The sequence below is a fragment of the Henckelia pumila genome, chromosome 3, assembly GCF_033568475.1.
Source record: "Henckelia pumila isolate YLH828 chromosome 3, ASM3356847v2, whole genome shotgun sequence".
NCBI classification, from domain to species: Eukaryota; Viridiplantae; Streptophyta; class Magnoliopsida; order Lamiales; family Gesneriaceae; genus Henckelia; species Henckelia pumila.
Window position 1 is genome coordinate 190,093,300 of NC_133122.1, and position 9,734 is coordinate 190,103,033.

The window sequence follows — 9,734 nt, forward strand, 5'->3', positions numbered from 1 at the left end:
CTTAAACAAAAAAGGATCATCCCAATAAATTTTTTTTTACCTCTTTCAAGATTTTATTTTTGTCTTGTGAACTCCAATGAGAAGACATTTTATTTGTCACAAGAAAATTTACAATATTAGCAAACCAAGGCATAGTAGTAGCATAAAATAGTTGATCATCCAAAAAAATTTCATTTATTGGTATTTTGTTTTGAGATGATTTAGAAATTATTATTGATAGATGATCGACTACTACATTTTCTTTTCCTTCTTCAAGTTTATTGTTTTCTTCAAATAATTTTGATTCAAAAATATTTTTCGAATCAAAATTTTCCACCAAACAAACATCAGATTGTTGATTTAAGTTTTCTTCTTGTATACATTCTTTCACGATAGTTTCTATTGCATTATCATCTTCATCTTCATTAATACTTGGTGGTTTACCTAAATTGAACACATTAAGTTCTAAAGTCATATTTCCGAAAGACAATTTCATTATTCCATTTTGATAATTAATTAAAGCATTTGAAGTTGCTAGAAATGGACGTCCTAATATTACTGGAATTTCATTATGAACTTATATTGGTTGTGTATCCAAGACAATAAAATCCACATGATATATGAATTTATCGACGTGAACTAACACATCTTCTACAATATCTCTAGGTATTTTGATTGACCTATCGGCTAGTAAAAGAGTAACAGATTTAGGTTTTAAATCTCTCAACTTAAGTTTTTCATAAACTGAATAAGGAAGTAAATTCACACTTGCTCCCAAATCTAACAAAGCTTTTTTAATTTTATTTTTTCCAATAATACATGAAATTGTTGGACAACCTGGATCTTTATATTTCAAAGTAGAATTATTTTGAATTATAGAACATACTTGTTCAGTTAAGAATGCTTTCTTCTTTACATGCAATTTTCTTTTCACAGTACATAAATCTTTTAAAAACTTTGCATAAGAAGGTACTTGTTTAATAGCATCTAATAATGAAATATTTATTTTTACTTGTTTAAAAACTTCATAAATATCAGAATCATTTTTTTGTTTTTTATTATTTATTAATGCATGTGGAAAAGGAAGAGGTTTATTCAACTCGCGCATTATTTCAGATAATTTATCATTAACTTCCTTATTTTTAGGACTCAAAGTATCATTTTTCTCAAAAGTATCAGGATTTGAATCCTTACTCTTTGAGTTTAATTGATCTTTGTTTTCATCATTATATGGATCATTAACTATTTTCCCACTTCTAAGAGTAATAACAGATTTTAATTGTTCAAACTTATCTTGATTTTGATTTTTAGGATTAGGTTGTAGTTGAGATGAAAATTTTCCTTTTTCATGAATATTAAGTGCAGATGCAAATTTTGCAAGAGTTTCTTTCAAATCATTCATAGATTGAATGTTTTGAATATTGATAGACTTTTCGCTTTTGAATGTATGCATGAATTTCATCTTCAAAATGTTTTCTTGGAGGTGGGATATAAGGAGCATAACCTTGATGATTTTGATTATTTTAAAAAGGTTGTTATGAAGGTTGTGCATTATTATCGTTCCTCCAACTAAAATTAGGATGATTTCTCCAACTAGATTATATGTTTGTGAAAAAGGATCTAATGTTGGTTTTTTAAAATTGTTAACATAATTGGCTTGTTCATAGAGACATTCTTTAAATGAAGGCAAAGTAGGACATTTTTTTGTAAGATGATCATGTGTATCACATATATGACAAACAATTTTTTGAACACTTTTTAATTGATCACTCTTTTTCATTTCTAATGACTTGATTTTTCTTGCTAAAGATGCAAGTTTGTCTTGAATATCTACATCATATTTAAGATGATAAATACCAATCCAATTTGTTGAATTATTGGTTTTACTTGGTGGTTCAATTGAGTCTATATTATCCAAATTTTGAGCATTTTCTGCTAATGACTCCAAATATTTCATAGCTTCATTTGGGTTTTTATCTTCAAAATTTCTATTACACATGAATTCTATCATTTGCCTATCTTTAGGTATTAAACATTCATAAAAGTGAGAAACTATCCTCCATATTTCAAAACCATGATGTGGACATGTATTAAGTAACTCTTTATATCTATCTCAACATTGATAAAATGTTTCCCCTTGTTTTTGAGAAAAAAGTTATATTTTGTCTTTTAAAAGAGTTTGTTCTATGGGAAGGAAAAAACTTTTTAAGAAATTGTTGTTGCATTTCTTCCCATGATCTTATTGAACTTGATCTCAAATTTTTCAACCATGTTTTAGCTTTATCTTTTAAAGAAAAAGGGAAAAGCTTTAATCGAACACTATCCATGCTAAAATTTTGATCATTATAAGTGTTGCAAACCTCCTCAAATTCCCTTAAATGCAAATATGGATTTTCAGAATCTAAGCCATGAAAATTTGGTAAAAGTTGAATGATTTGAGGCTTAAGATTGAAATTAGATGCATCAGGAGGAAAAACTAAACAAGATGGTGTACTAGTTCTTATTGGATTCATATGGTGCCTAAGTGTTCTTGGTTATTCATGTTCTTGATTATTATTATTATTATTATTATTATTATTATTATTATTATTATTATTATTATTATTATTAGAATTATCCTCCATGTTTAAAATAATTTCAGATACTCGAACAAGTCTACCACTTTGTTTGCGACTCCAAACAATCATACAATTAAAAACAACATACTATTTACATAAATAACAAAAATTAAACTTAATTTATACCTCCCAGGCAACGGCGCCAAAAACTTGCTACAACTTAAATTGTAATTCACTCAAGTGTAGGTTGTCTGCAAGTAATATACTCGTGAGTACGAGATCGATCCACGGAGAGGATGATGCAAGTTTAATTTTAGCAATGATATATTATAGATGGAAATATTATTATAAACTTCAAATACACAAATTATAAAATTGTCAAGGCTTCAAAAGTTTATTGTTGGTTTATTTAAGATTGCTTAACAAAAATAAATAAAAGAAACTAAAATAAAAATAAACATAAGAGAATAATTAAATATTTATACAAATACATCATATAATATAGTTTTCACTATATTAATATCATATTAATCGATATTTAATACATGGTACCCATAATATATATATAAATGCATAAATATAAACATAAAAGAACAATTAAATATTTAAATAAATATATCATATAATATAGTTCCCACTATATTAATATCAGATTAACAGAAATTTAATACATGGTACACATAATATATATATATATATAAATGCATAAATATAAATTGACATAAAAGTAAATGTTAGATCAAATCACAATATATTATTTAGAACAACCGGCAGAGCCACGCTATTGTCTAAATAAAATATATGATTTTTTATGTTAGTTGCGGAAATTAAATGTTAGTTGCGGAAATATAAAGGTTAGTTACGGAAAAGTAAATGTTAGTTGCGAAAAAGTAAATGTTAGTTTCGAGAAAGTAAATGTTAGTTCAAATCACAATATATTATTTAGAACAACCGGCAGAGCCACGCTATTGTCTAAATAATATATATGACTTTATTAGAAATTGATACATATATTTATAGTATATAATTATTGTAGTATTTATTGTATCATATTAGACAACAAATCAAGGTAACCACATTTAAGGTACCAAGTATTTGATGTAAATAGATAGCAATAAATCATCCAAATTATACCTACAAATAAAGATCAATTAGTAAAACAAAATAAAAAAAAAAGGGAAGAATATACAAAATATAAACAATCTTACTTGACCAACAATGAAACATTTTCACCTTGACATAAAAGGATTTATCTTGCCATGAACATAAGACTCAAGAGTAAGGATAAAAGAAATTTCATACTTAAACTTGGAGAAATATGCACACTCAAACTCTTATTCTTACACACGCAATATTTATTTTACCAGTGAGGAATTTCTCTACACTTTTGCACACTTCAAAGCTTATACAACACATCTATTTATAGGTCAAATGAGATTAAGAATCCAAGGCTCATTAAATGTGGAATAGTAAAGTTGGTGGGTGCTTGTCTCCTTGAATGTCAATACCATGACCCAACTTTAATTGGAATGTTTGATTCCTTAGACCACCGATTCAGCCTTTCCATTCAACATAGAACACGTAGGAAATTTTGTATAGATGCGTTTGGACATATAATTCACCTCTTTTGGGTAAAAAGTGAAATAGTTATGATATTTTTACTACAAGCTGGTCATAATAAAATTAAATCTGTCTCTTTTTTATTTTTGATAATTTGATCATCTTAATGATGGAATTTCTTGTCTTCTACAAAGTTGAAGATGCCTCTTTTGTGATTCTAAAGGATTTGAGATTACTCAAATATGACCTCTGTAGATTGAGTAATTTTATTTTTATCAAACCTGCGCAAACCGTAAAATACAACATTTTTAGTAAAACATTTAAATATAAACACATAACACTTAAAATAATACAACTTCATAATTTTAATGAAACTTTAATTTTAAAACAAAACTTTTAACATATAAATAATTACGAATTTTAAGTTTCATCATGGGTCACTACAAATCAGATCTGGAAAGTTAAAACAAAGTTTGGAAGAGAACACAAATCAATCAAATAATTTAAACATGATTTTAAAAGATCTCGAATAAGATCGGGCATTTGAGGGAAAATGAATGTATCTCAAGAAATACCTAACATGTGTCAGTGAAGCAGACGTTGGGTAAAAGGTTCGAAGGAGAGAATGAAGTTCACGCTTAGTTCCACAAAAAAATCTCCATATACTTAGGTATTATGTTTTGCAATTTTGAGATACAAATAGGGTATTCTTGTAAGGTAAAAAAAATAAATGCTTACTTTTATCTATCAAATTAAAAACGTACCAAGCAGATTCAAGTTTTAAAATCAGATTATAATTATCTATACTTATTATGTTTAACCAGTAAAGTGTAGCGATGTATTAGATACTGTGAATGTCTGTTGGACCATTGTACGACAATAGGTGTTTGTGGAACATGATAGTTCTTGAATTTTGATGATTTCTTTGATGTGGCATATACTTTCTTGGGCGCACCTAATTTGTTTTTGGTTTTTAAGAAGGAAAATTAATTTTTGGAAACCAATTAACTCCATCCGGGTTGCGAGCGAGATGTTTGAAATTCTATTCATCTTGTTTGTGGCTAAGTATGCGGATTACATGGGGTTAATCTTTTGGAAAAAAAATAACACTTTAATTCCATCCGGGCTTGGAAAGTGATTGAAATTCTAGTCACTATTCCATGGCTAAGTTTGCGGACTTAATGGGATTGTAGTTCCATCCGAGCTATAGACGAGGGTATTGAAATTCGAATCCTATCTAGTTATAGCTAAGTATGCGGGTAATTATTGGGACTTTAAAAATTTCGGGTGCAAAATCCGAAGGTGCGTAATTATTCTCAAGGAAGTTTTGTTGTGTTGAAGGATTGTTGCGAGGAGGGTTCTGGATTGTGAGGCTTGCACTGAATTGTTCTAGATCGGCGAACAGTCTTAAAGCTTTGTCTTTTGAAGTTGTATGTAACTGGGATAACATGACACACAAACACGTTCGCATTCGACTGAAGGTGTATCATTGATGATTGAGAGTAGCTATGAATTTGTTTTAGATAAAAGTATTTTTCTCTGAGGCTGTGTTGTGTATGCTCATCTTTGTTTATGTATTTGTTTTGTTTCATTTTGTTTTGCATGACTTGCTCGAGGGCGAGCAAGGATTAAGTGTGAGGGTATTTGATAGTCGTGTTTTGTTTGCATTTGTTAATGTTATTTTGTTAGTAGTTTGCATGCATTTATTTGTTTTAGTTCATGTTTTATCTTAGTTTTGTTGTTTGCATGCATTTAGCTTCATAACATACTCCCGGGTTTAATGTGTAGGATATATCAAATTTGAAGAATAAAGGCAGAATATTGGCAAAAGTTCATGCGCTCGATCCCACGTACTCATAGGATCGAGCGCGGCATCTGGAGATTCAAGGCAGTGAGAGAGACATTTTGCACGCGCTCGATCGGATGTACTCATGCGATCGAGCGCGGCCGAGGAGATTGGAAACAGAAGATCGCACATTTTGAGCGCGCTCGATCGGATGTACTCACGCGATCGAGCGCGCTTGTCTGTTCGGAAATATTTATTTTAATTTTGGAAACTTTGTTATTTTAAATTCTAGGCTTTGTTAGGCTTTTAATTCCATTTTGGGGAGATTTATTATCAGACTTTTGGAGACTTCCTTGGAGGCTAGGTTTTATTTTACATCTCTCTCAAGTTTTCTTCTTTTCTTTTGAATTTTTCTTGAGTTTGTGATGAATCGTTGTAGCTAAACTTTATTTCTTGGTTGAGGGAGAAGAAACCTTGATATAATGTGTCCATGAGATTTGATTTTCAGTGTTTAATTCTTATTAAGTATCAATTTCTGATCTGTTTTATTTCATGTTTGTATGTGAATTTCTTAGACTGGCCATCTTAGGATTTTGCTACATAACTATAGCTAAATTAGAATTCAAATCCGTAATTGTTTGAATCAACTAATTTGCGAAGCAACTACGTTTAATATTTTCTTCTGTTGAATTTCTTAAATCGTAGGGTCAATTATTGACTAGGCTAAATACAACCGCTGGTGTTTGTGTTGTCTAGATTCGTCAGTTTTACTTGTTTGAATGCTACCTTAGATTTAAATCTAGATCGCTGGAATCCGGATTAATTTATTGGTAAGGGTTAATCTAGAACGCTGGTGTCTAATTAACTAAAATTAAGGTGAAACAGGAATTGATTTCAATGACGAATATTTGATAGGATTAATTATTTTTAGGGAATCGATGATTGAATGAATAAATATCAAGGGTGTAGTCGACCGATACCAAGACTCGTCTCTTATTGATTTCTTCAATTTAATTTCCATTCTTGCATGCTAATGATTTTATCAATTTTTAATTGCTTTAATTTTCAATAGTTAATCTCAAACATCAAAACCGCCTTTAGTTTATTTAGGACACATTAAATTTACCTTTCCTCATGGGAACGATCCCTACTCACGCTACTAAATTTTTGTGGTTATCTGATTGAGTTGGGTAATTTGGGCGCGATACGACTTAGCGCTACCAGGTTGTTTCATTCTAAACAGGATCGTTAAGAGTAAACAGATGACTTTGGTTATCTAAATGATAGTGTTAATGATTCGATTAGAAATTGGAGCATGTTCGAGAGTGAATATTCCAGCAGATAATCGATAATTTGATTGATCAGTCGCAAGGCAATGAATTAGAGTTGTCCCTAGAGGATTTTGGGTACTTTATATTAGCATTCTAAGATTTTGTGATTGTCGATCGGTAAGATTAATGCACCAACTGTGGGTACAAAAGGATGAATAGAATATTTAGGAAGTTTTCTGGATAAGATGAAGATTTATCTACCGGTGAAATGCTATGGTACTGAAGGAACAATGAGGAAGCATTTTCGATCGGGTTACAAAATCTTCGAGGTGTCTAATTGTATAATAAGTTCTTGAAATATGAATTCAGGTTGTACCATATAATAATTTGGGAATTTTTGGATTTTTTTTTTCAGACTTGCTGTTAAGTTGAACTAGGGATTTGAGATATATCTTCAGACGATATGTAGGAATTATTTGGTACTTAGAGACGATCTAATCCAATAAGTGGATAATAGCTCGTAGTATATTTTTACTTGAAGTATAATTATGGATTTCTTAGTCGTTGCGTAAGGGATTGAACATAAGCCCAGGATCATTAAGTGTAGCACTGCTAATAAGTGGAGTGAACCTTTAGAATTTTAAATTGGATGTTAGGTTGTTCTTGAAGATATCATTATTTCGTAATACTATTGATTTGGGTATATAGATAAATTAACTCGTTTTGTCGGTCCTTATGCGAATTTGAGGAGATTGGTAACTTGTTTTATCGTTTGGGTATGCCGCAGAGTTGTTAGTAATACATGATGGGTATCATGTGTCGATGTTGTGGAAGTATGGGTCAGATCCATCTTGTATCTTGAGGGCAGTTGAGGTAGAATTGTACAGTTTCCTTTAGCCTTCTTATTTAGAAAAGTTCAGTATTTAGTTGCTAAATATTTTGGGAACTTGTGGATTTCTTAAGAGCTCAAGTTCTAGATTATATGAGTTAAGTTTTACTGGTGAATAGACATTAAGCATAGTTTCGTTGTTAGGAAGCCTTTAAGTTATGAGAAAGGTCGACATAAATTATTTATTGGTTTTAAGGATATTTATTGATTGAAGTTGCGATCTAGAATTTAAGGTTATCGAACTAAGGCAGGTATCAGATATTTTAGGAGTTTAGGTGGCGAATTAAAATTCTTACAGACACATGGGAACAGTGATTAAAAATTTCTCTTAGGCTACAATCATTTGGGGATAAATAGAAATTTGCAAATTTATTTTGTAGTGGGAGTTAGTTAACTCCTTGCTTTGTAGGTGTTGGTAAGCATCAGAGTGCACAACGAAATCTTATTAGCGTCGACTCGTGTAGGTACTAGGTAAGAGTAGTTAGTGCCGATCTGGTCTAAGGTATCTGGACCTAGTTAGTAAGTATAAATTTCGAGGTCGAAATTCCATTTAAGGGGGAAATGAATTTTAGCACCTAAAATCTAATCTACTAAATCGCATGCATTAAATTTAATAAATATTAGGATTATTATTTTTAGGTTTAATTGATTTAAATTCTTTATTTTAATTATGTGCTAATAAAATATTTTTATTATTTATTCAATGATTTTATTGTACTAACTATTTAATTAATGTTTTTAATTGTTTAAGTTTATTTGTCAAAATGATTTTTATTATGCAATTTAATTGTTTTAATATTTTAAAGGTTTAAGCTTGCATATTTAAATGATTTTAATTAATTGTTTAGTTTATTCTTTTAAATGACTTTAATTGTTTAGTTTATTCTTTTAAATGATTTTAACTGTGTAACTTATTTGTTTAAATATTTTCGAGTGTCCAACTTATTTATTTTAAATAGCCTTAGTTTAGCGGTTAGTTATTTTAAATTATTTTAAATGTCTAGCTTATTTATTTAAATCTTTTTTAATTGTACAAATCATTTTAAAGATTTTTATTTTCGCTTGTGTATTTATTTAAATTGCTTTTAAACGTTAGTCTAGTTTGCTTAAATTATTTTAAATCGCTCTGCTTGTTATTCAAATATTTTACCCGTTGTCATGACATCGAAATATTTAAAGTGTTTAATACTTGGATTTTCAAGCTTGTGCTTTATTTAGTGAAATTTAATTTATGATCTTAGTTGCTATTTTGAGAGTAATACTTTTAATTAGTGGGTAGCACTTTTCTATACCAGCACACTCAAACATTTCCTTAACTTAAAAGCCTCCAACATTTTACACACACAATTCATGCTTAAACACACACACACACACACACCTCACGACACATTTCCCCTTCTTCCCTAAGCAGTTTCCGTCGGCTTCATCATCTCCAACCCGCCACAGCTACTTCCATTTCCGGCGAGACACCTTCAAGAAAGCTAGGCGAGCTCTTTCCTTCTCTATTGAGCTCGATTCCAGCTTCATTCCAGCTCCCCTTCGATCGGCCATAGCTAGCTCCAAGCTTTTATTCTCTTTCGATTTTTCCTTAGCTTAGGCAAGAATGTGGCTTTTTTGCTTCACCTTGTAGATTATTATATGTTGTGTGTTGCATTTCTGGAAGTTTTCGAAAGTCATATGTATGTTTTTGC